The sequence below is a fragment of the Lithobates pipiens genome, unplaced genomic scaffold, assembly GCF_037356315.1.
Source record: "Lithobates pipiens isolate NorthernLeopardFrog02 unplaced genomic scaffold, aLitPip1_a1.2 Scaffold_13, whole genome shotgun sequence".
Lineage (NCBI taxonomy): Eukaryota > Metazoa > Chordata > Amphibia > Anura > Ranidae > Lithobates > Lithobates pipiens.
This window is the reverse complement of record NW_027507718.1, coordinates 212,139,813-212,167,695: the sequence shown is the minus strand read 5'-3', so window position 1 is coordinate 212,167,695 and position 27,883 is coordinate 212,139,813. Positions and strand designations below refer to the sequence as shown.

The 27,883-nt window shown below is 41.7% G+C and overlaps 1 protein-coding gene across 3 annotated transcripts in view; it reads left to right on the top strand.

Moving 5' to 3' along the window:
* BMP2K (BMP2 inducible kinase) overlaps nt 1-27,883 on the top strand; it is a 244,914-nt gene that overhangs the window by 14,369 nt on the left and 202,662 nt on the right. Inside the window, exon 1 of one of the 3 annotated variants that reach the window (XM_077476182.1) lies at nt 14,275-14,352. The exons of the other annotated variants lie outside the window; for them this stretch is intronic. The gene's annotated coding sequence lies outside the window, so the exon portion shown is untranslated. Of the gene's footprint in view, nt 1-14,274; nt 14,353-27,883 lie in introns of those variants that run through there. 3 annotated transcript variants of the gene reach the window in all.

Sequence of the window (27,883 nt, the reverse complement as noted above, 5' to 3'; positions counted from 1 at the left end):
GCCACAGCTCTGTGTCTGAATGGACACACAGAGCAGCGGCTCGGCTCGGTGCCCCCATAACAAACTCAGGTCCCTCTCTCCTACTCAGCAGGAGAGAGGGACCCGAGAATAGGAGTATCTGGGCTGCTCTCTGCAAAACCACTTCACAAGTATAACTTGTTTGTTTAAAAAAAACAACTAAAAAAACACTTTAATACCACTTTAAGGGCCCTTTCAGACATATCTATCCATTGGCTTGCTCAGCAGGGATCGCTCTGTTGATCCCCGCTGAGCCGACGGATGACAAGTCACACTGTGCAGGGACGGACCTGTCAGATCTCCACTCTCCTCTATGGGGGGATCGGATGATTACAGACCGCCTGTCCATTTTCATCCAATCCGCCAGACGGATGGAAAATGGGACATGGTGGATCGGATGTCAACGGACATGTCACTGCTGCCATCCTTGCTCCATAGAGATGTATGGAGCAACCGTTCAGATCCATTAAAAAAAAACTGACAGGCGGATCTGAACAGTCTGCACGTCTGAAAGGGCCCTAAAATAGGGGGTTCATGGCATAGAATATGAAATGTTGGGGTAACCTATTCTCTAAATAGTACACACAGATAATACAGCATCACTCTTGTTTTTATTGTAAATGCATCCTTTGACAGCATACTGCAAGCCCAATGTCACATTTAAACTTTTTGCCATCTGTAGGTTTATTTTTCATCCCATTATTGACCATAGAAATTGATGGTATGCCTGGACCTTTGTAACATATACAGTGACTTTTGTCTGAGCTGTACCATAAAATATTGTTGCAACAGATTAGTGACTGAATGCAAGCAATTAAAGCACGTGTTTCTCTTCCAATGTAATTAAGTACAGTATGTTCATCAGTTACTATGAGGACACTGTCAGTTGAAACATCCTGCTTGGGCAGTGCATTCAAGTTTCATCTTGCTTGTTTCCTCCTTTGCAAACTTAAAGTCATGTAAGTCTTTCTGACACCTGTTATTGATGTATGGACCTTGATCCTGTCTCTTGCAATCAAAATGAGGGGCATGAAATGTGCATCTGCTTAAAAGCAATGGGGGGGGGGGGGGGTCTGTTAAATCGGCAATGCCTGCGCGTACCTTGAGTTTTCAGTTAGATTAAAATGGTTGTAAAGGCTAAAGTTTTTTTTTTTTTTTTTTTTTCAATTCTCTGCATTAACCACTTTGATACAGGGCATGTTCACACCTTCCTGCCCAGGCCAATGTTCAGCTTTCAGCGCTGTCACTTTTTAAATTACAACTGCGCGGTCATGCTACACTGTACCCAAACTACATTTTTTTTTTTTTTTATCATTTTGTTCCCACAAATAGAGCTCTTTTTTTTTTTTGGTGGTATTTGATCACCTCTGCGGTTTTTATTTTTTGCTAAACGATAAAAAAAAAAGACCAAAAATTTCTTTGTTATAGAATTTTGTAAATAAGTTTTCTCCTTCGCTGATGGGCACTGATAAGTTGCACTGATGGGCACCGATGAGGTGGTGCTGGACACTGATAGGCAGCACTGACGGGTGGCATTGATAGGCGGCACTGATAGAAGACACTGGGCACTGAAAGGCTGCACTGATAGGTACTTATGGATGGCACAGAAAGACGGCACTGCTGGGCACTGAAAGGCGGCACTGGTGGACATTGGGCACTGATGGCTGGCACTGATAAATTTCACTGATAGGCATCACTGGTGGCACTGGCAGACATTTTTCATTGGCACTGATTGGCAGCTGCCTGGGCACCGATTGGCTTTTCCCTGGTGGTCTAGGGTGGCATACCTGGTGGTCCAGTGTGGTGGCCATCCCTGGCGGTCCTGGTGGCATCCTGGTGGTCCTGGGCAGGCATCTGGGGGGGGGGGGGGCTGAGCTAATAAACAGCGCAGACCCTGCTGTCAGGAGAGCAGCCGATCGGCTCTCCGCTACTCGCGTCTGTCAGTCGCGAGTGAGGAAAAGCCGATCAAAGGCTTATCCTGTTTAGATCGTAATCAGCCGTGATTGGAAACAGATGATCAAGTGGTAAAGAGTCTCTGTCCGACTGACACACTGCAACAGCAATCATCACAATGGGTCCCCAGGGGGGCGCGCAGCGGCTTGATATTCTGACAAAGTCATATGACGTCTGGTCGGGATATCGCAACCACTTTGCCGTCATAATTTTGCTATATGGCAGGCAGCAAGTGGTTAAGGTAAAAAGAAACTAAATGCAGCTACCAGCTCCCCTTAGATTTACCTGTGGCAGGTCCGATCCAGCGATGTACCCGAGAGCAACATCGCTGCTGTCAATCACAGCCAGTGAGAATGAATTTAGCAGAACCGCACTGTGTGTGCCAATTGATACACGGAGAGCGTCTTTTGAATTGCGGCTGCATGAGTGCAGCTGCTTGCTATGGGGGGCACTTAACAGGGGGAAGAAGCCTGAAGCATTCCACAGAGCAGGTAAGTATGACATTTGCTATTTTAAAAACAAATTAATTTTCCCTTTTACAATCACTTTAATTCTGCTTTAATTTGCTATACACGGTTTAGCTAACTACAAAATTCACTTTAAAGAACTATGGTCAAAATGAAAAAAAATCAATATGTGATGTAAATCTGTAATCTGCTAAATATCTCACTGGTTGTTTTGCAAATAACAGTAAGGTTATTTACATATTTACCTCTTTCCCCTGAAGCTGAGTTAGGGCCGGTTCACACAGGGGGCGATGCGAGGCGACACCGACTTGCCTCGCCGCGACCTCAGCGGCGACTTGCAAATGACTTCTGTATAGAAGTCAATGCAAGTCGCCCCGAGGTCGCCCAAAAGTAGTACAGGAACCTTTTTTCTGAGTCGGAGCGACTCGAGTCGCTCCTCTCAGAACGGTTCCATTGTACAGAACGGGGGCGACTTGTCAGGTCGCGGCGAGGCAAGTCGTGTCGCCTCGCATCGCCCCCAGTGTGAACTGGCCCTTAGAGACCCCAATTACAACTTATATTGCCATGTTGAAGTTGTATAAATGAGCAGGCTGCCTTTAGTTGTATCTTAAAGAGGAAGTAAACCCTGATGAGTTTACTTCCTCTTTCATTCCCTGCAAAGGCAAAGCATAATGGACTACTATGCATCGCATAGTAGTCCATTATGTGTCACCTGACACAGGAGCCAGCGAAGTCGCCGCTGTCCCCTGTAGTCCGCCGCATCCATCTTCTTGGAAGCCGCGATGACGTCACTCCCGCGCATGCGCACGGGAGCCGACACGCGCGGCAGCTCCGTCGTTGAGAATGCCGCGCTCAGTGCGCCTGCGCGCCGCTGTCTACGGTGCATGCACCGTAGACAGCAGTGCCTGTTTTCGGGCAAATATCTCCTAAAGCATATAGGTTTAGGAGATATTTCTTGGACCTACAGGTAAGCCTTAATCTAGGCTTACCTGTAGGTCAAAGTGGTTTGTAAGGGTTTACAACCACTTTAAGCTAGCTATATGTCCTTGTATACTAAATAAACAGGTCTTAAAAAACACAGTATGAGATTTTTTCTGCCTAGAACTAACATTGGTTGTAGTTTATAGAGGTCAGTATGTTAAATTTACCAGACCACATATTTTGTGTGATGGGGAATTCGGCAGTAAAAAAATTGCGCATTAGATGTCAGCACATTACAGCCACCACAGACATCATAACAGTAGTTGTTTTTAGCCTGTTGGCTATTCCAGCAAGAAATCTTTCCACTGGATTGATTGAGAGATTGGGTTGTCTTTCTTATTTCATTAAATTGGCGCTTCAGTCTGAGATATCATACTGGTTTTATTTCTATTCCTGGATTAAGCAATTAAGGCCTCTGTAACCCTGCCCGTCTTGCTCCAGGTCCCCTTTTACTGAAATGTGGGCATTAAGGAAGGTAACGTTTTCACTCTGCCTCCCCCCTTTCAATCAGCCATCCTAGCTGGGATGTAAGTTCACCTTTAAATTGGTTTTTGTACATCAGACAACATCATTTTTCATATGTGCAGGCCTGTAGACTTCACTGAAAAATTGGCATGTAAAATCTATGCAACAGTAGATGTTCTATTCCAGTTCATACTGAAGCCTAGTACACACCACTAGGTTTTTATTTATTTTTTGATCAACCCAGTGGGTTGACTAAAAAAAACCCCCAAAAAACTGACTGCTTCAGTTGGAGTTATTGTACTAATAATTTGATATTAGTACAGCAATCTCCCCTGCTGTTCTATTGTGTTCTGACTGGGTGAAGGCTCCCCCACCAGAACACTCTTGTCCGTGCTCTTCGCCATTGGCTGAGAGTTCTGATCGGGAGTCGGTCAGCTGCTGGTTTTCCAGCATGCTCATCGGACAGAAGAGAAAAGTTCTTGGGACAGGCTCAGGACAACCTGGTTGGAATCCCCCCTAAATGCTTGGGAATTACATGGAGCTGTAACAAAACAGCTTGAGTCTGTGAAATCAGCTGGCCTTCTAAGTAGGCTTCCCCAGTGACCCCTCAAATATAACTAAGATGATAAATGTGTTTCATCTTCGAGGTTTGGATTCCGTAGTTCAGTACAGCCTTCATGTCATCCCATGTGAGTTCTTTCTGCATTTTATAGCTCACGGATATAGCTCTGCTCTCCTGTGATGCAGTTGCCAGCTACACAGAAAGCACAGTTCTGTGTTCTTTTCAAGGGTATCAAAGAAACCCACTTTCCCACAAAAGTTTTCTGGTGGCAGTGTACATTTCTCATGGTCATTTTTTAACCATTTAAATACTACAACAAATTTTTGCTCTTCAGCTCTTCGTTTTGCTAAAAAAGAAGCTCCTTTTTATTTTGTATATCTATTTAAAAAAGTTGCTTTAGTTTTATTTATATATATATATATATATATATATATATATATATATATATATATATATATATATATATATATATATATATATATATATTATAATATATAAATAATATATATATTTTTTTTGAATACTATAAAGAAAAGTTAGAACCTCTTTTCAGCCATGCTGGTGAGATTTCAAATTTTAAAAATTTGACTGGAATTTCGCATTAAATCAGAACTAAATTCTCCTATCCTTCTCAGCCAAAGAAGCTGCTATCGTGGCCTTGGTTTGATCTGCAGTTGCCATGGTCTGCACATGGTCTGCACATGTGATTAGTTATGACGCCAGCCATTCAATTATTTGATAGTTTGGTTGAAAGCACAAGCAAATGTGACAGTCATTATTCCCAGCATGCCTGGACTATAACTGTTTTTTTTTTAAACCATTAAATCGATGGGTTTAATTACGCTTTAAATACTTTTGACAATGACTTTTAATCGGCAGCAAAAATATGTAAAACATTTTTTTTATTTTTTTATTATACCTTTCTTCTACTGTCAATGAATGAGCCCTAAAGGTCTGCTCCTCTCTTCCCTTTTATGGACATACACATGAATAAATGGGCAGTTTGAGAGTGCATGCTTGCTGATGTGCCAGTAAGGCATTTTACTGTAGTCAGCTCATGCCCACTAGTCTGACAACCTTCTTGTTTATGGCCAGCTTAGCATTTATAATGCTGGAATGTTAGTTTTCCAATTGTCAGGGAGAGAACATTTTACAGCACTGATATACTGTATTTCTGGTAACTTTCCTGCTATCTTTTGCTCCATCACGATTTCTGGATAAAGTACATTTTATTTTAATCCTCGCCTTAAAGCGATTAGAGGGTTGTTACATTGTGTGGATATGCAATATCAATTCTGTTGAATTAAAAACCGACCTGTGTTTTTTTTTTTTTTTTTTTTTTTCTTTTTTTTAAATTTGACCTTGTGAAATTATTAAAACTTACTGTAATATGTAAGGTACTAAAAAAAATATATATAATTATAGAAACCATGAATCCACTTGTCGTCCCCAAAATTTAAAACGAAATCCGGGTCTGGTTTTCTTTTTGGTTTGATTGATTGTTGATTTAATATTATTTTGCTTGTGCTTCTTGTTTACCTCTGTTTAGTAATCACATTACTAATTCATAATTGTCACTGCATTTGTGCTAATGGGAAATCATCTGCCTTGTCATCAGAAAGTAAAGGCTCCCCCCCCCCCCCCCCCCCCCCTCTTCCATCTATTGCAGTTCTGAAGCTATGGAGATGAACGCATTACTGAGCATTGATTGACTAGTAAAAAAAAAAAAAAAAACACTGCAGCTTTTCCTGTCCTAAAAATGTATACACTGTAACTATAGCTGTAGCTAACATACAGGCTAGATGGGTTGATTTACTAAAACTGGTGAGTGCAAAATCTGGCGCACCTCTGCCTAGGAGCTTCCAGGTTTTTTGCCATTGGCTCCCACGCACAGCTGCACCAGATTTTGCACTCTCCAGTTTTAGTAAATCAACTACAGTGTTTTCCAGGCAGTGCTGTTTCTGTTTTATCAACAAAACTACCTTTTTGTCATCACCCATCATAGTACCTGTCACTTACAGTCCATCAGAGTACCTGTCACAGTTCATCAGAGTACCCGAGTACCTGTTTACCTGTCGCAGTATATCAGAGTACCTATTTGTAGCCCATGCCTCATAGACTATATATTGAGGTGTTTGCTTTCCAAAATGGGGTCATTTTGTGGGTAATTTCACTGTCCTGGTGGTCCAGGACCTTCAAAAGTGTGATGGGTAGGAATGAAATGAGATGTGTCATTTATGCTCCTAGAACGCCTGAAGGTACTACTTCAATGTCCGGCCTCTGTATGTGACCAGGCTGTGTAAAAGTCCTACACATGTGGTATCGCCATACTCGGGAGGAGTAGCAGAATGTGTTTTGCGGTGTAATTTTTGCTATATACGTGCTATGTGTTAGAAATATCTTATAAATTGACAACTTTGTGTAAAAAAAAAAAAAAAAAATATACGTTTTCTTTTTTTTCCACATTTTACAAAAACTTCTGGAAAATAATGAGCTGTTCAAAAGACTCCATTATGCCTCATAGATTATACATTAGGGTGTTTGCTTTCCAAAATGGGGTCATTTTGTGGGCAATTCCATTGTCCTGGTACTCCAGGGCCTTCAAAAGTGTAATAGGTGGTTGTGAAATGAGATGTGTCATTTTTTGCTCGTAGAACATCTGAAGGTGTCACTTCAATGTTGGTGCTCTGTATGTAGCCAGGCTGTGTAAAAGTCTCACACATGTGGTATCGCCATACTCGGGAAGAGTAGCAGAATGTCTTTTGGGGTGTAATTTGTTGTATGCATATGCTGTGTGTGAGAAATAACCTGATAATATGACAATTTTGTAAAAAAATAAAAAAAAATCTTAATTTTGCAAAGAATTGTGGGAAAAAATGACAACTTAAAAAACTCACCGTGCTACTTACGTAATACCTTGGAATGTCTACTTTGTAAAAAGGGGTCATTTGGGGGGTATTTGTACTTTCCTGACTTGTTAGTGTCTCAAGAAATGAGATACACCTGATGTACTGAAGGCCTGATCAGAAGTGATCAATTTTCAGTGATTGGCACCATAGTTTGTAGATTCTATAAGTTTCACAAAGACCAAATAATATATACTAATGTGGGTTATTTTTACCAAAGATATGTAGCAGTATAAATTTTGGCTAAAATTTATGAAGAAAAATTACTAATTAGCAAATTTTTGTGACCGAAACAAAGAAAAAGGCATTTTTTCACAAAATTTACGTTTTTTTTTTTTATGTGTAGAGCACAAAAAATAAAAAACCCACTAGTGATTAAATACCACTAAAAGAAAGCTCTATTTGTGTGGAAAAAAGGACGCAAGTTTCATATGGGTACAGTGTTGCATGACTGATTGTCATTTAAACTGTGAGAGCGCTGAAAATTGGTCTGAGCAGGAAGGGGGTTTAAGTGCCCGGTATTGAGGTGGTTAAAATAGTTCAGGAGGTGATGTAGTGCTGCAGAATCCCCTTAAAGTGCTTGTAAAGTCAGAAGGTTATTTTATCTTAATGCATTCTGATAAGAAGCCTTCTGTGTGCAGCAGCCCCCCTCTGCCCCTTGAATGCTTACCTGAGCCCCATCTAGATCCAACGATGTTGCAAAAGTGTCTCGGCTGCCCGGGACTCTCCTCCTCATTGGCTGAGACAGTAGCATGGTGCCATTGTCTCCTGCTGCTGTCATTCAAAGTCTGTCAGCCAATGAGAAGAGAAAGGGGTGGGGCCGGGCCATGTGAATGGACACATGGAGCTGTAGCTTGGCTCGGGTGCCCCATAGCAAGCTGTTTGCTGTGGGGAACTCAACAGGAGAGAGGGGCCAGGAGCACTGAAGATGGACCCGAGAAGAGGAGGATCTGGGCTGCTCTGTGCAAAACCACTACACAGAGCAGGTAAGTATGACATTTTTGTTATTTTTAACAAAAAAAAAAGACTTTTAGTATCAAAATATAAATAAAGGGTACTAGTGCGCTTCACCTTGCTAATCAATGTGTAGGGTAATAAAAGTAAAATTAATATAAGTGTGTGAAAGCAGCCTACAAAAAAAATGGTGATCTCAGCACTAATAGTGGTACAATAAAAGTGAATAAATTGCGGCGCTAACAGCAAAAAACAACTAAATAAAAATGATTCTTATCTAAAAAATATGTAAAGTGCAAAGAGTGTGAATCACCTCGCAAAGTGCAAAATGTGCGATAAAGACAATACAAATAAAATATTTACTACAATATTACATGTGCTTGCATAACACAATCATGCAAAAATATAAAATCCAGAGAAATTGCTGAGAAGAAAATGTGCAAAAAATGCAAAAATCAAAAAATATTAATAAATAATGCTCATTAATTCCAGTTCATGCAATTGCTTCGTGAGCACAAATCAAAGTCCATGCACAAAAGTGACTTCCAAAGTGTGTGCTAATCCAGTGACTGAATTCAGTGCCAAGCCAGTGCACCACCAGTTTCCCCCAGCCTCTCACCTCAATTACTTGGTATAGAAACACAATATAAAAGCCAAAGCTAATCCATCCACATTCGTCCAGCGGCTAGTATCCACCTGTATATTTCTTTCCCAGGTTCTTCACATCTCACTCGTTAAGGTGTGCGATACATACAGTGTGGAACAAAAGGACAGGGGGGCTCTCATGTGTAGTATGAAAATATGACGTTTTAATAACGAAAATAGCAACTTACATTGAAGTAGAAAACAGCAAGTAAATGTAGTACAGTCCGAACTTCGGGTCTCGGCCGCGACCGGAAGTGACAAGTGCAACACCACAGCTCCTTCTCTGACGCGTTGCGTCACGATCACATGACTTTTTCAAAGGGTAAAGACTTTTAGTATCACTTTAAATGGGCTATCAATTTTGGATGGATTGACTGTGCCTTTTTACTACAAAAGTTTTTAGTTTAAAAATGAAAGAAAGGATATTACATAAAAGATAATACTAATGTTAGGTGTCCTGTTCTTAAAGTCTTGTGTAGCAAAACACTTTTTTTATTTTTTTTTATTCTGATATAGTAGGGAAGGGTTAAAAAAGCCTTTCTAGTTTATTTTTGCTGTCTAGCAATGGGGGGAATCTCAATTCACTTCCTGTGTGAGATGAACAGAAAATTAGAGGAAATCTGTCAAAGTGAGGGGAAAGCCCCCTTAGATATCTGTCCCAGATGTAACATGTGTCCCCATTGGAAGATTTCCTTTTACCTCTTTGTTTTCTGGCACAACTGTAAAGTTTTGTATTTCCCCTCGCTTTGTCTTGATGATGATGATAGTACTCCTTGAGACAAAGAGTGGTGAATCTCCCCAATAGGGACAGCAGAAAATACTTGACTGGGTGTATCTTCACCATGCCATCCTATGCTTGGTGATACACTTTTATTATCTATTTCTCCAAAAGTTTGCAGGTCCACACAAAATACATCTTTACTACATTTACTTCCAAATCTAAAAGGCTTAATCAAATAGCTTAACTGATTAATGACACTGAGTACCTTTGGTCCTTTACTCCACCAGATTGCCAGTTTCAGTAGAGAAAGGCAGAAGACAATGGGACTCTGCAGCATACAGCATTATATTTTTGAAAACAAATACTTTTTAGGGGCTGAGTCTAGAAATTCCAAGTACATTTTGCCTAGTATTGGAAGATGTTTTATTACACATGAGTGTTGGAACTCTGGCGGTTATTTATGAAAGGCAAATCCACTTTGCACTGCAAGTGCACTTGGAAGTGCACTCACTCAATCTCAGGGGTAGATCTGAAATGAGTGGAAGCTCTGCTGATTTTATCATCCAATCATATGCAAGCTAAAATGCTGTTTTTTATTTTCCTTGCATGTCCCCCTCGGATCTACAATGACTTTACTTCCAAGTGCACTTTCAGTGCAAAGTGGATTTTCCTTTAGTAAATAACCCCCTCTGTTTTCGTAGTTTTGTATTCTAATTTCAAAGCTTTATTTTTATTTTTGCATAGGTTTCCTATGTGAAAAGTGTGTTTTTTTTTTTTTTTCTTTTCCTGTCTCGGTAGCTGAGACTTTGAGGTATGAGGCTTCAGAGCCCTGGAACAGAGCTAGTCAGATAATTGAATAAATATATTTTGGCGCAGGACGTTTCTATTTGTTTATCCATTCCTAGTCAGCATTTCTGGTGACTGATCGGGTCCAGATACTGCCCAGTATAAAGTTATTCCTCTGTCAGAGTTGCACTATTGAATACCTAAACCCAGGATGTTGTACATCATTAGTTTTGTCATTTCCCATGAAGGGCGATTCTTCTAGACCAGAGGTCTCCAAACTAAGCCAGATTCGGCCCCCTACAACTGCAACTAGGGTCATTGGAATAGCCTTAATTTGCACAAATTGAAAAGTGGAAAATGGCTAGGGTCTCCACTTCACTTTTTTTTCAAAAAAATGCGTTTGAAATACTGCTGTGCAAATACAGTGGGACTTTAAAATATAGCAACAACTGCCAATTTATTCTCCAGGGCCTCTGCTAAATATACATATATATGGAGGTTCTAAGTAATTTTCGAGCAAAAAATACTGATCTTAACTTGGAAGCAACAAGTGTCAGAAAAAGGTTTAGTCTTTAAGCGGTTAAACTGACCTCATTTGCAGACTGAAGTTCATTCCTTTTGTTCTAAATCTAAAAGAACTAAATTATACTTTGATTATAGTTATCTCCCAGCACTGACAATGTTGTGATAAACTTGGCAGGCTGCCTGTTGTGTTTTTTGTTTGTTTTTTTGTTTTTTTTTAAACTGTCAGCTGTGAGCAGAGAACTCTCTGCACGGAACTGAGGAAATGGGAGGGGGATTGAATCGTGATTTTTTTTTTTTTTTTTTTTTTTTAACGATTAATCGTGCAGCTCTACTATGTAGATATCTGATTTATAAGTAATAACATTCTTTAATTTATAGCACAGCTTATAACTTGTGTGGCATTGCTACACTCCCTAGGATGTCTCTAAGGAAGTTTTCACTATCTCCCTGTGTACATTTTAAATATTTTTCTGTAGAAAATGCGATCCAAAATTGGGGGAATGAGGGGTGTAATCAAAGGTTCATATTTCAAGCAAAGAAAAAAGCTAGTTTTGTTCATGTGCATAATATCGTTTAATTTCCACTTTCATTTTCAACCCACCTAGCGAGTTGTGTTAGAAATAATTAGCATCTGAGAGTGCTGCAAAGCATTAGTAAAGTGTTTAGTTATCATTCATTCATATAGTGGATATGCAACCTGAAAGGAGGCTGCTTGCATGAAATCCCCCCCCCCCCTTTTTTTTTTTTTTTTGAATTGCTGAAGGTTTTCTTTCTTCTTCTTTTTTTTTTTTTGGATGATTAAGCACTGATTTATATTCATTCATGCCTCTCTCTCTCTAAACAATCTTTGCAGAATCTAAATTGCATTTGCTGTGTGCAGCCTTAGCTAAACTTTTGCCAAATTTGGTAATTTAAACTCTTTTATTCAGCTTATTGGACTTATTTAAAAGTAAGCTCTGGTCAGAATTGAGCATGAAACCTTGAAATGGAATGATGGAATAAAGCCTACCTACTCAGTACTTAAAGTGGAGTTCCACACATTTTTTAGTTTATTAAAAGTCAGCAGCTACAAAAAGTGTATCGGCTAACTTCTAAGAAACAGACAATCGCCTGTCCCACGGTCCAGAGATGCGGCCACTCAGAGCCTCGAACCTCTCAGCCCAAACCCCCCTCCCCCCGCCGGCGCTGTCATAGCCACTGTGGACAGGTTTCGGCATCACGGCCGGGCGCACACTACGCATGCGCGTGTCGTGCTGCGCACTGCTAGTGGCCAGGCAATCTTCTGGGACCTGTCACATGTCCCAGAAGATTGCTGGGAGGGAGGGACTGCCTAGGGGGAGATAATGATTTGTCTAGGCGCCCAAAAGCAGGAAGAAGGAAGTGGGACAGGAAGTCTCACTCTAAACTAAGTACCCACTCCCCCCCCCCAACAATAATGATATGCCAAATGTGGCTTGTCAGGGGGTGAGGAGTGCTTAAAGCAGAAGTTCCACTTTTGAGTGGAACTCCGCTTTAAAGGGGGCCTTCCACTTATAATACACTGCTGCATTAAAGTTGGGGAAAAAAACAATGGTGAAAAAGAAGTTGCTTGCAGGTCCTAGGAGAGGGTGTTATTAGATTCGGGCAGTCAGCATTTCTTGGGATCTCGCACAAAGGCTGCCAGCATCACCCTCAGCTTAGAGGCCAGGGGTAAGGTAAACAAGTTAGCTAATTAACTTGCACAGCTCAGTGTACATTCTAAAGGTGTTTGACTGCAGGCAGGTAAGGGTCTATTGCAGAAAAGACATAAAAAATAAGGCTGTCTGCTCACATTTTTTTTTCTGTTGGTAAAGTTTCAGTCTTAAAGAGGAAGTAAACCCCTTCAAACCACTTTGACCTACAGGTAAGCCTAGATTAAGGCTTACCTGTAGGTCCAAGCAATATCTCCTAAACCTATATGGTTTAGGAGATATTTGCCCGAAAATGGGCACCGCTGTCTACGGCGCATGCGCCGTAGACAGCGGCGCGCAGGCGCACTAAATGCGGCAAGTCCAAGAATGGATTTGCCTAATTTGTCGACTCCCGTGCGCATGCGCGGGAGTGACATCATCGCGGCTTCGCCGAATGGCAGCGGCGGAGCTGCGAGACGCGACTCCCGTGCGCATGCGCGGGAGTGACGTCATCGCGGCTTCGCCGCTGTCATTGGTCGGAGCTGCGAGACGCCACCAGCAAGATGGATGCGGCGGACTACAGGGATCAGCGGCGACTTCGCTGGCTCCTGTGTCAGGTAAGTGACACATAATGAGCTACTATGCGATGCATAGTAGTCCATTATGCTTTACCTTTGCAGGGAAAAAAAGAGGAAGTAAACCCATTAGGGTTTACTTCCTCTTTAAGACCAGTTACACATGGACATAATTTACTGCTGTTTATACTTGGGATCTTGTTAACAGGATTGTTTGAAATTCTGTATATAGCCTTGCTGCTTAACTGCATACAGGAAACAGGAACCTTTGTTACAGAGAAAAGACATGGAGATAGTTTAACCATAGATGCAGCTTCAAACTTGTAAACACTGCCATCTACTGCTTAAAGAATATATTGGTACTGATAGTTCTTGTAATACATTGCTCATGTATTTTTGTGCAAGGATCATGAGTAAAATGTTCCATAAAAACTGTGTAAAAGCTCTTAATATGTAAAATTCTTCTTCATTTCCAGCTGTGTGTATTGTTCTATAGAAAATAATGCATCTATATTCAGATCTGTAAAAAACATGGCGTTTTTTTTTTGCTCCTGTGTGATAGGGGCCTAATGTACCAATTTATTTTGGAGCATGAGGGCCCAGTTGTAATAAGCAAACCTTGCATTTTGGTGCAAGGCCCAGATCAGTTGGTTACAATATGGAAATGGACTGCCAAGGGGTACCCTGGTAAAAAAAAGTGTAAAAACCACTGGCTTCAATAAATGGTCTACCCAGTTTTGTTGGTGAACCCCTGCTTGCCATGCAGGAGAGTTGTTCCAAAACACCATCCTGTATCTAACACACAGATAATGTGATGTAAAATGTATCTTAAGACAATAACTTTTTTTTTTTTTTTTTTTTTACCATAAGCAATAAAGGAAAATACCAATAAACCCACTCAACTTTACCTTAAGCTTTTATTGTACATATATACTGTATATTCTTACATGTAATATAGAAGCATATTTCAGACAACCAGATGCACAATTGATATACTTGCAAACTGTTTTATCTGCCAAAGAATGTATTATTTTTTTGATTTTTTTTGATCCAACCACTCTTGCCAGACAGCATAACCAGGATTGGAATCTGCACTTGAGCCCCAGCCCTACACCCATAGAGACCTCCAGATAGCTGACTGAATGGTAAGTCTACTTTCAGACTCATCTGTGGTAAAGCGGCGCTATATTTATTCAGCCGCTAGTGGGGCAGTTTTAACCCCCGCTAGCGTCTGAAAAAGGATTAAAACCGCCTGCAAAGCACCACTGCATCGGCGCTTTGCCAACGGGTTTGCAACGCTGTCCCATAGCTTTCAAAGGGAAGGGGCGCTTTAGGAGCGGTAAATACACCGCTCCTATAGCGCTGCAAAGATGCTACTTGCAGGACTTTTTTGACTGTCCCTCGGGCTTTCACACTGAAGACACAGGAGAGGCTCTTTACAGGCGCTATACAAGCGCTATTTTTAATGCTGTAGTGCCTGTTAAGAACCTCAGTGTGAAAGTAGCCTAAATAAAAAGCAGCTGACTCCATGAATCGGATCACATGGGTGTTCACACCCATGCAATCTGATTCATGTCTGAACTGTCAGTTCACAGTGCGATATGCGAGCTGAAATGGGGGTGTCATTAACAATGTATTGACACTCCCGGTAGTTCGCATAGGGCAGTGTGAACTGTTGTGCAAGTTGGGTGTGATGTGTAGTCCCGCAGTGGATTTGCAGGCTTCCCACATCGCACAAGTGTGAACCAAGCCTAAAGCTAATACTGCAGCTGCTGACATTTTAATATAAGGTATCCTGCAATGTCGGCACCCCAAGCCAATCCGTCCATCAGCTCCGGGTGCAGGTGCCGGCATCTTTCCTAAGGGAAACAGGAGGTGAAACCTTTGTGGCTTCACAACCTTTTTCTTACTGCACATGCATGAGTCGCACTGCACTTTCTGAGTGGTCCCGCTGTATTCTGGGACCTGTGTGTCTCGGTTGGGGGAGGCTGCGAACAAGCAGAGCTTCCACTTTTGTGTGGAGCTCTGCTTTAATTTTTTTAATTTCATCTGGTTGAAAAAGACACATCCATCCAGTTCAACCCACATTAAAAGAAAAAGGAAAAAAATAATTAAAACCTCCATATACACAATCCTACACCCACAGTTGATCCAGAGGAAGGCATACTTTATTCAAAAGCCATCTAGAGTGTGTGTTTTTGTTGTTTTTATTAAATAGATGCTCATGGCTGCTGCATTTTTATTTTTTATCTTTTTTATAGGGCTTCATGTAAAGATGGATGTATGATTTAAGATATGTGTTTTGTGGAGACAGCTGTTTTTATTGTACATCAGCAGTTTGTCTATTGCATAATCAGGAAATTGAGAAAAAAAAAAAAAAGAACTTTCCAACAGGAAAACCCCGCTTCCGTGCAAATTTTGTGAGATGTAGATGACTGGTGTATTGTCCTTATTATCTTAGCCCTTTACAAGGCATTTATCATTCCAATTGTTAGGATTATTTTAAAGGGTACATAGCAATACGCAAGCTACAGTAAACACCAGTTGAAATTACTCTTATACAGTAGTTCTAAATGACTTATCCTAATAAAACGTAAACATCAACCATAACTTCAGGTGAAATACAGGACTCTATGAAAACATGTGGTGTGGCTGTTTCAAGATGCACAGTAAGGGGACACTTGAAGAAAGCCATTACTACGCAAATGCCACAAAGTATCCTGCTTACAATACGCCAAACAGCACAGAGACCAGCCTCAAACCTTCTGGCACAAAGTCATTTGGAGTGATGAGACCAAAATTGAGCTTTTTGTCCACAACCATAAATGCTACATTTGGAGAGGAGTCAACAAGGCCTATGATGAAAGGTACACCATTCCTACTGTGAGAAATAGAGGTGGATCGCTGATGTTTTGGGGATGTGTGAGCTACAAAGGCACAGGGAATTTGGTCAAAATTGTTGGCAAGATGAATGCAGTATGTTATCAAAAAATACTGGAGGAACATTTGCATTCATCAGCCAAGAAGCTGCGCATGGAATGCACTTGGACATTCCAGTGTGACAGTGATCCAAAACACAAGGCCAAGTCAACCGGTAATTGGCTACAGCAGAATAAAGTGAAGGTTCTGGAGTGGCCATCTCAGTCTCCTGACCTCAATATCATTGAGCCACTCTGGGGAGATCTCAAACATGCAGTTCATGCAAAACAGCCTAAGAATTTACAGGAACTGGAGGCTTTTTGCCAAGAGGAATGGGCAGCTTTACCATCTGAGAAGATAAAGAGCCTCATCCACAAATACCACAGAAGACTTCAAGCTGCCATTGATGTTAAAGGGGGCAATACACAGTATTAAGAACTGGTGTATGTAAACTTTTGATCAGAGTCATTTGGGTAGTTTCTGTTGCCATTTTGATTTAAAAAGCGTAAACACAGTTGATTGATAATAAATGGCTTCAGCCAAACACTAACCATGAGTGAAAGAAAAGTTTTTGTGTTCTCACCAATATGCTCTGAAAAATGGCCAAGAAATCATAAATTCTGTCAGGGAATGTAAACTTATGAGCACAAGTGTGTGTGTGTGTGTGTGTGTGTGTGTGTGTGTGTGTGTTTATGTGTGAAAATACACACACACACACACACACACAATCTCACAAAAGTGAGTACACTCCTCACATTTTTGTAAATATTTTATTATATCTTTTCATGTGACAACACTGAAGAAATTACACTGTGCAACAATGTAAAGTAGTGAGTGTACAGCTTGTATTAGGCCCCTTTTACACATGCAGCCTGTTCAGATCCGTCTGTCAGTTTTTTCAGGCGGATCTGAACGGTCGCTCCATACAGCTCTATGGAGCATCAGATGTCAGCGGTGACATGTCCGCTGACATTTGATGTGCCCAGATCTGATCAGCAAAATGCAGACGGATGGATGTCCCATTTTCCATTCGTCTGGCGGATTGGTCCTTAATCATCCGATTCCCTCCATAGGGTAGAGCGGACTCTGACAGGTCCGTCCCTGCACGGAGTGTTGTCATCCACCGGCTCAGTGGGGATCGATGGAGCGACCCCCGTTGAGCAAGAGGAGTAGTAAAAATGGAAAGCCCCGTGTGAAAGAGGCCTAACAGTGTAAATTTGCTGTCCCCTCAACATAACTCGACACACAGCCATTCCCGTCTAACCTGCTGGCAACAAAAGTGAGTACACCCCTAAGTGAAGATGTCCAAATTGGGCCCAAAGTGTCAATATTTTGTGTGGCCACCATTATTTTCCAGCATTGCCATAACCCACTTGGGCATGGAGTTCACCAGAGCTTCACAGGTTGCCACTGGAGTCCTCTGCCACTCCTCCATGATGGCATCTTCCATTTGAGGATGCCCCACAGATGCAATACGGTTTAGGTCTGGATACATGCTTGGCCAGTCCATCACCTTTACCCTCAGCTTCTTTAGCAAAGCAGTGGTCCTCATGGAGCTGTGTTTGGGGTCTTTATCATGTCAGAATACTGCCCTGCAGCCCAGTCTCTGAAGGGAGGGGGGTCATGCTCTGCTTCAGTATGTCACAGAACATGTTGGCATTCATGGTTCCCTCAATGAACTGTAGCTCCCCAGTGCCGTTAGCTCTCATGTAGCCCCAAACCATAACACACATGTCTTTGTACTCCTCACCTGGTTGCCGCCACACACACTTGACACCATCGGAACCAAATAAATGTATCTTGGTCTCATCAGACCATAGGACATAGTTCCAGTAATCCTTGTCCTCAGTCTGCTTGTCTTTAGCTGAGCATGGGCAGAGTTTCTACCACAGCTGCAAAATCCCTAGCTGAATGGACAGAAGGTGGAAATAGAGAGCAGCAGAATACATAAAACAAAACTCATAGTGACTGAGTGAGTATGAACAGCATGTAATACAGCATTCATAGATCATTTTTTTTTATTATGTGGGTTTAGTAACACTTCAAAGCACTCTACTATGTTGGTGTCTTCTGTGGAGAGAGGGGAGGTGTAGAGTGAGAAGCAGGAAGCCAGTCAGTGCTTGCTTCATCAGGGAGCAACTGTAGTGATTGGGACAGGTCTTCTAACCGATACTGGTTGACTGTTCTAGGCTGGCAGCAACCAGCCAGTTGTGCAGTACCCACAATGTATTTGCCAGACCAAACCGGGGGACTGTTATCTTATGTCTGTGGTTACCATTAGACTGCAGAAAACAACACACAAGTATTAACATGAGAGAGCCCAGGGTATTTTTCACAGTGGATGTCTGTAATTATAGCATTGTGTTGTTTTATATCCTATAGCGGGAGGTGTTGGCTGAAAGATCTCAAATATTTCCTAGCTTTTTCTGAGGTTTTTGGACAAGAATCGTACAATACAGTGGATCCTTTTAAAATAATATTGCTTTCGGAGATGCGGCCGACATCTATCATGTATGGTTGATAAAGCCATAAATTCTAAACAGTATGCAGTTTAATGAGTGACACCAACTAACAGAAGTCCCCATTTGAAGCACTACTCAATAAAACCATCCAGGACATCCCCCCAAAACACCCCAGACACTGGGCACGTCTTCACATTTCTGGCAGCATGGCTTGCTATTGCATGAGCATAGAACTTACCCAATGTTCACTTTTAACACAGAATCATAAGAAAGCAAAAGTTCTTCAGCATTTTCTAAGATGAACATTATTGAAAAAAATTGGACCCACTGGTTTGTGTTCTGCCAATCCATATGCTTAGGACTTAACCACTTCACCCCCGGAAGGATTTACCCCCTTCCTGAGCAGAGCACTTTTTGCGATTCGGCACTGCGTCATTTTTAGCTGACAATTTCTATTGGTGGTATTTGATCACCTCTGCGGTTTTTATCTTTTGCACTATAAACACTGGCTAGACGCACAGATTGCTCTAGATGCATAATCCCTTCCCAGCCAGTGTCATTAGTACAGTGACAGTGCATATTTTTATGATCACTATATTAGTATCACTGGTTCCCACAAAGTGTCAGTGTCCGATTATTCACCGCAATATCGCAGACCCGCTATAAGTCGCTGATTGCCAGCATTACTAGAATAAAAAACAAAATCCATAAATATATACTATAGTTCAAAGATAAGCAATTAGCGGACCTCCAGCTGTTGCAGAACTACAACTCCCATGAGGCATAGCAAGACACTGACAGCCACAGGCATGACACGCAGAGGCATGATGGGACTTGTAGTTTTGCAACAACTGGAGGGCCGCTAATTGCATATCCCTGCTATAGTTTGTAGATGCTATAACGTTTGCGTTAATATACGCTTATTGGTTTTGTTTTTTTCCAAGAGCATATAGCAGAATACATATTGGCCTAAACCGATGAATACATTTTATATATATATATATATATATATATATATATATATATATATATATATATATATATATATATATATATATATATATATATATATATATATATATATATATATATATATATAAAAATAGTTTTATAGTATATAAAAAAAAATTGTAGGTCTTCTTTTTTTTATTTATAGCACAAAAAAAGAAAAAAAACGCAGTGGTCATTAAATACCACCAAAAGAAAGCTCTATTTGTGGGGAAAAAATTACTTTATTTGTGTACAGTTTTGCTTGAACACGCAATTGTCAGTTAAAGTAACGCAGTGCCATATTGCAATAATTGGCCTGGTCACGAAGGGAGAGGGGGTAAGTATTCTGGCGCTCAAGTGGTGAATTGCTGAGTATGCAACTTCTTATCCTTTAATCCTTGCCTATGTTCAGTTTGTGACCCAGATTTCCTGTTTCAGGTTGGCTCCTTTCTCTTGCAGAGTGCTATGGAGCCCCACTTGTATATGCAGGGACTAGAGCTGTATCTCCCTATACTGGGTACATCAATAGAAACGCACAGCCCCCCTAGTTTAGGATGGCAAGACACTCTTCTGCTCTCCCTCTCCCTTTTTTAAAAAAAATAGACTGGCTCCAGACCGCACTGTCCACTGTTAACTCTTTCTTGCTAAGACCAGACGTTCAGGCAAGCAGCACTAAGAGAGCAGGGGTCAAACACATTGAAAGTTGTAAGCTGCAAGTGCAGGGGTGACATATTTTACAAATAGTTTATTGGGGAATGTTAATTTTATTGTGCTCAATATGTTAACCCAAAAATCGCTGTGGGTTTGATACTATAAGTTGTAACAGCTGTACATAGGGATATTCATATCAGTCTTGTGTAATCCTGCTAGAGAAAGCTGTCTGCCACAGTGATAAATATCTGCAAAGACCTGAAATGGGTTTGGCAGATTGTTTAGAAAGGAAACCCAAATGTATTCAGTGATTACATGACTGTACACTAGGCTTTCCTGTTTGTACCATATGGAATATTAGTCAGCAAGACATGTTTGAACGGTGCTGGGTAAATGTTTTGAGGTTTAATTCACCAGCAGATTGCACATTTTTATCTCCGACAAGTCGTGCATTTGTGCTGTGTATGAAATGTTGTTCACTATCCTACGTGCTGTGGGTTGGATTGATCTGACCACCGCATGTGTTACTTGGAAATTTCTGTATTTAAAATGAATGCTGGAAGCAAGTAATAGATTTTCGGGCCGTTCTGTTTGCATAATAGAACGTTTTGATATGTCACTTTCTTAAGGCAGGAAAATCTTATTTTCTTATACATGGCATTATCTAGAATGCTCAACCAACCAAGGAATTTTTGGTGCATACTGGGCATTTTTTTCTAAAGCCATGTTATAGTTTTCATGTACTTTGCAAGCATTCTCTTTGACAGTATATAGATGGGATTACATTTAGTAACGCTCTGGAGCATGTGCACATACTCATGACAAATCAGATTTTCCATCTCTGATACGGTTCTTTTGGTCACCGTTCCAATTGGTGAGGCGCCGCACCGATTTGCAAAAGTAGTTCTTGCACTAACCCATAACCCTGATATCTCCGTGTTCACCCAACAGTCCGGTACAAGATAAAAGTGGTCTCTGTGGTGGATTCACCACGAGATCACTTTTCTCTATGGCAGAAGAGGGCCCCCCTGATTGCGTCTGTTCCCTGGGCTGACATGGAGACGAGTGAGGGGAAGATGGCCACCCATGTCCATGACACTACAGGGCGAAAGCAACATCATAAAGTCACTTCTGCCCATAGCTCTTAAAGGGGCATTTTATTTTATTTATTTATTTTTTTAAATGACAAAATATTTGTTTTTTTTTTTTTTATTGCATTTTAGTGTAAATATGAGATCTGAGGTCCAGATCTCATATTTAAGAGGTCCTGTCATGCTTTTTTCTATTACAAGTGATGTTTACATTCCATGTAATAGGAATAAAAATTGACAGATTTTTTTTTTTTTTTTAAACAGTGTAAAAATAAAAAGTAAAAGGTAAAATAAATAAGACAAACATTTTTTTAAACGCATGAGTAGCACCCGCATATGAAAACTGTGGTCAAACCACACATGTGAGGTATCGCCGCGAGAGCAATAATTCTAGCCCTAGAGCTCCTGTAGCGCCAAACATGCAACCTGTAGAATTTTTTAAATGTTGCCTATAGAATTTTTGAAGGGTAAAAGTTTGTCGCCATTCCACGAGAGGGCGTAATTTTAAAACGTGACATGTTGGGAATCTATTTACTCGGCGTAAAATTATCTTTCACAATATGAAAAAAATTGGGCTAACTTTACTGTTGTCTTATTTTTTAATTGAAAAAAGTGTATTTGTTTTTTTTTTTAAAAGTGCGATTGTAAGACCACTGTGACAGAAAGTATTGCAACGACTGCCATTTTATTCTCTAGGATCTTAGAAAAGTATAATGTTTAGGGGTTCTAAGTAATTTTCTAGCAAAAAAATATTTTTAACTTGTAAACACCACATCTAAAAAAGAGGCCTGGTCTTAAAGTGGTTAAAGTGCAGTAGCACAATTTCAAAGTAGCATCAATGTGAACCAGGGCTTTTTTTCCTCATTAGCCAAAGCAGGTTTGCACCAAAAAGGCAGATAAGCTTCTTTGTCTTTCTTTCTCTCTCCTTAGTAAATATGATCAGTAAACTAAAGCAAGGTAATGTTACTGCACCCATTGCACCCGTGATTAGTGGATGGTAGGTGTAATGTACGGCTCCTACAGAAACCGCCTACAGCTTTCTGCCCATACCTGTGTACGACCTTTAAGTTAGAAAGCTGGAGGAAGTGTCAATAGATTACGAGTATGCGCATAAACAACCGTATAGTTCATTGAGAACTACAAGTCATCTGCCATGGTGGTGGATAGGACTTGCAGTTATTCGTTCACTAATTGCACACATTTTTGCAATGCTACTGTGTGTGTAAAGAAAAGAGAGGAGGATCCCCTGATTAATAATGTGGGGAGTGCAACTGGAGTTGGAGCATGTTACACCCTAAATATGGGTGTAACATGCTCCAAAAGGTGAAACATGGCCTTTAGTCAAATGGAGAGTGACTTGAAATTTCCCAACGCAGAAGACACATACATACATAAATAAAAGGTTGACAGAGGTTCTAACCCTTTCGAGCTCTACCCAAAATTTAAAAGCAGTTTTGGCTGCAGTTTGGTTTTATATCCCATTTTCTGTTAACCACTTAGGGTCCGCCTACCACAGATTTACTGTACATGATCTGCTTCTTCTGGATAGGGGGGCGCACACACATGCACCCTCAGCCTTGACTGTTGTGCTGCCATTTGCTGCAGCACAAGCCGATCAGCAAGTCCCGGCCATGATTTATGGCCAGCATCCGCTGATTGGCTGAGCGAATGACAGTGGTGATGTGCTATTTTTTTTTTGTTTTGTTTTTTCTCCCTACAAAGCAGGGAGTAAAAACTGGCACATTGCTTTGTGAAAACAACATGGCACACAGTGTCAGCGCATATTATTAGCACTGATTACTGTAATAGGGCTAGTTTACACTTGCTTCAAAGCAAGGCTTCGGACACACTTTGTTAAAGCTCTCTGAACGCCAGTCAAAGCCCGTCACTAAATAAAATGGTTAGCTTACAGTCCTGTTTACACCTGCGTTTGCTTTGCTTTGGCTTTGCTTTAAAAATGATACACTATGTAGCTTTAGTGGGGCTTCAAAGTGTCTTCAAAGTCCTAAAGTTGGTTAGTATCAGACGTTCCGCTGCATTATCATAGTTCCACTATAAGTCACCGATCGTCACCATTCATAGTATAGGGGGGAAAAAAAAACAGTATGTATGTATGTATGTATGTATGTATCTATATATATATATATATATATATATATATATATATATATATATATATATATATATATATATATATATAGATACAATCTCTCGATCTCATTGCTTGTAGATGCTATAAGTTTCACGCAAACCAATTAATATACACTTACTGGGATTTTGTTTTTGTTTTTTTGTTTTTTTTTTTACCAAAGACATGTAGCAGAATACATTTTGGCCTAATTTTATGTCAAAATTTTTATTGCATATGTTTTATAGCAGAAAGTATTTTTTATTTTTTTTTACTTGTAATAGAATTTGAAACATTTTAAGTACAAAACATAGTGTAAAATGACTTGTGACTTTGTAATTGCCAAGAAGGTGTGCCTGGAAAGTAGCTGCTGATCATGTGATGACATCCAACAGTAGAAAAATAAATTTTCTTTTTTGAAATTTCCAATCCTTTTTTTTTTTTTTTTTTTTTTTTTTTGTTTATAGCCCAAAAAATGAAAAACCCAGTGGTGATAGAATACCACCAAAAGAAAGCTCTTATGGGAAAAAAATTCTATAAATGTAATCTGGGAACAGCGTTGCATGCATTACCGTGCAGTTGCCTGTTAAAGTAGCCGAATAGGGAAAAAAATGGCCTGGTCATGCGGGGGTAAAATCTTACAAAGCTAAAGTGGTTAAAGAGAACATAGACTCAGCTTATAAAAGAATCTGTCACCTACAGTGCCCTGCAAAAGTATTCACCCCCTTGGCATTTTTTGTGTTTTGTTGCCTCACAACCTGGAATTAACATGGATTGTTTGAGGATTTGCATCTTTTCATTTACAGAACATGCCCACAACTTTGAATATTTTTTTATTGTGAAGCAAACAACTAATAAGACAAATAACAGAAAAAGTCAATGTGAATAACTATTCACCCCCCTAAAGTCAATACTTTGTAGAGCCACCTTTTGCCGCTATCACAGCTCCAAGTGGCTTTGGATAAGTCTCTATGAGCTTGCCACATCTTACCATTGGGATTTTTGCCCATTTCTCCTTGCAAAACTGCTCTAGCTCCTTCAAGTTGCACGGTTTGCGCTTGTGAACATCAATCTGACCACAGATTTTCTATTGGATTGAGGTCTGGGCTTTGACTAGGACATTTTAATGCATTTACATGTTTCACCTTAAACCACTCAAGTGTTACTTTAGCAGTGTGTTTGGGGTCATTGTCCTGCTGGAAGGGGAACCTCCATCCTAGCCTCAAATCACACACAGAGTGGTACAGGTTCTGCTCAAGAATATCCCTGTATTGAGCACCATTTATCTTTCCCTCAACTCTGACCAGTTTACCAGTCCCGACGGCTGTAAAATATCCCCACAGCATAGTGATGCCACCACCATGTTTCATGATGGTGTTCTTTGGGTGATGTGATTTGTTGGGTTTGCGCCAGACATAGCGTTTTGTTTGATGCCCAAAAAGTTCAATTTTAGTCTCATCAGACCAGAGCACCTTCCTCCATACATTTTGGGAGTCTCCCACATGCTTTTTTGCAAACTCAAAATGTGTCTTCTGGCCACTCTGCCATAAAGCCCAACTCAATGGAGCATACAACTTATTGTCCTCCTATGTACAGATACTCCAGTCTCTACTGTGGAACGCTGCAGCTCCTCCAGGGTTGCCTTAAGTCTCTGTGGTGCCTCTCTGATTTAAAGCGGTTTTGTACAGAAAATTGCAAGTTCATCTTATTCAAATGGCTTTGGAACATAGATGCAGTTATGACCATTGAAATAAAATAATATGCAGTATTTACCTTTTTATTTTTAATGTTTATGCCGACTTCCGGGCTCTCCTCCCGTGGGAGTAGGCGTGTTTATCGGCTTCGCAATGGTCCCTGGGAACTTTTTTAGCTATTTCCCAGGAATCCGTGGGGGACACAGTCATGCCGAAATCTCGTGAGATTTCGAAGGAGGACGCCGGTCACGTGACGAGGGCGTGTCCGAAATTGCCATTTTGAAAGTGGGCAGGCAGCTCTATCTGCCATTACCACTATAGCACACGAGGCAAGAGGAAGGAAAACAAAGAGGACACTCAATGAGCATGTGCGAGATGGAGCGGTGGATGCTGGGAGCTCAGTGTCATCGCATCCAGGAAGTAAATACCTGTGGGCTTCAAACGCCCACAGTGAAAGTGGAAACCGCCGGACTGCTTTTTTAAAAGTTTTCCTTAGCAATGAAATCGTCACGCCGGGGGTTAAAAAGACGCCGATCGTGACTGCAAAGACACCGTAGGAATCGCCCACCAGTGACACAGGTAAAAAAAAAAAAACGCAGCGGAATCCCGCTTTAAGGCCATTCTTGCCTGATCTGTGAATTTTGGTGTGCAGCCATCTCTTTGCAGGTTTGCTGTTGTGCCATGTTCTTTTCATTTGGTTATGATGGCTTTGATGGTGCTCCTAGGGATAATCAAGATTTGGATATTATTTTTTTATAACCTAACCCTGACTTGTACTTCTCAACCACATTATCCCTAAGGCCTCATGCACACGAGACGCAGATGAAACCTCTGTTAAAAAAAAGCTGAAACGCGCGTTTAGAAACGCGCGTTTTGCCGTGTTTGCATGCCGCGTTTAGACGCGTTTAGACGCGTTTGCGTTTAAACGCGTTTATAAAGATAACATCATGTAGACCCTCCCCAAGCTCTCAAAGCATTTTTTTTAACTATTTCTGCTATTTTGATCAGAGTGAGCAGCAGCAGCATAGAGAGCAGTTGTACACTTGCATTTGCCGTGTCACTTGCCACGGCACCTGCCACAAGTTGTGGATTGTCCACTTGCCACGTCACTTGCCACAAGTTGGGGATTGTCCACTTGCCACATCACCTGCCAGGTCACCTGCCACAAATTGTGGATTGTCCACTTGCCACGTCACTTGCCACATCACCTGCCACGTCACTTGCCACGAGATGTGGATTGTCCACTTTCCACATCATCTGCCATGCCACCTGCCACAAGCTGTGGATTGTCCACTTGCCACGTCACCAGCCACATCACCTGCCACAAGTTGTGGATTGTCCACTTGCCACGTGACTTGCCACATCACCTGCCACGTCACTTGCCACATCACCTGCCACAAGTTGTGGATTGTCTACTTGCCGCGTCACTTGCCACATCACCTGCCACGTCACTTGCCACGTCACCTGCCACAAGTTGTGGATTGTTCACTTGCCACGTCACCTGCCACGTCACCTGCCACAAGCTGTGGATTGTCCACTTGCCACGTCACTTGCCACAAGCTGTGGATTGTCCACTTGCCACATCACTTGCCACGTCACCTGCCACATCACTTGCCACGTCACCTGCCACAAGTTGTGGATTGTCCACTTGCCACGTCACTTGCCACAAGCTGTGGATTGTCCACTTGCCACATCACTTGCCACGTCACCTGCCACGTCACTTGCCACGTCACCTGCCACAAGTTTTGGATTGTCCACTTGCCACGTCACTTGCCACGTCAGCTGCCACGTCACTTGCCACGAGATGTGGATTGTCCACTTTCCACGTCATCTGCCATGCCACCACCCACAAGCTGTGGATTGTCCACTTGCCACGTCACCAGCCACATCACCTGCCACAAGTTGTGGATTGTCCACTTGCCACGTGACTTGCCACATCACCTGCCACGTCACTTGCCACATCATCTGCCACAAGTTGTGGATTGTCTACTTGCCGCGTCACTTGCCACTTCACCTGCCACGTCACTTGCCACGTCACCTGCCACAAGTTGTGGTTTGTTCACTTGCCACGTCACCTGCCACGTCACCTGCCACAAGTTGTGGATTGTCCACTTGCCACGTCACTTGCCACAAGCTGTGGATTGTCCACTTGCCACATCACTTGCCACGTCACCTGCCACGTCACTTGCCACGTCACCTGCCACAAGTTTTGGATTGTCCACTTGCCACGTCACTTGCCACGTCAGCTGCCACGTCACTTGCCACATCACCTGCCACGTCACCTGCCACAAGTTGTGGATTGTCCACTTGCCACGTCACTTGCCACATCACCTGCCACGTCACTTGCCACGAGATGTGGATTGTCCACTTGCCATGTCACTTGCCACGTCACCTGCCACGTCACTTGCCACGTCAGCTGCCACGTCACTTGCCACAAGATGTGGATTGTCCACTTGTCACATCACCTGCCACATCACTTGCCACATCACCTGCCACGTCACCTGCCACAAGTTGTGGATTGTCCACTTGCCACGTCACTTGCCACATCACCTGCCACGTCACTTGCCACAAGATGTGGATTGTCCACTTTCCACGTCACCTGCCATGCCATCTGCCACAAGTTGTGGATTGTCCACTTGCCACGTTCCTTGCCACGTCCCCTGCCACGTCACCTGCCACAAGTGGATTGTCCACTTGCCACATCACTTGCCACATCACCTGCCACAAGTTGTGGATTGTCC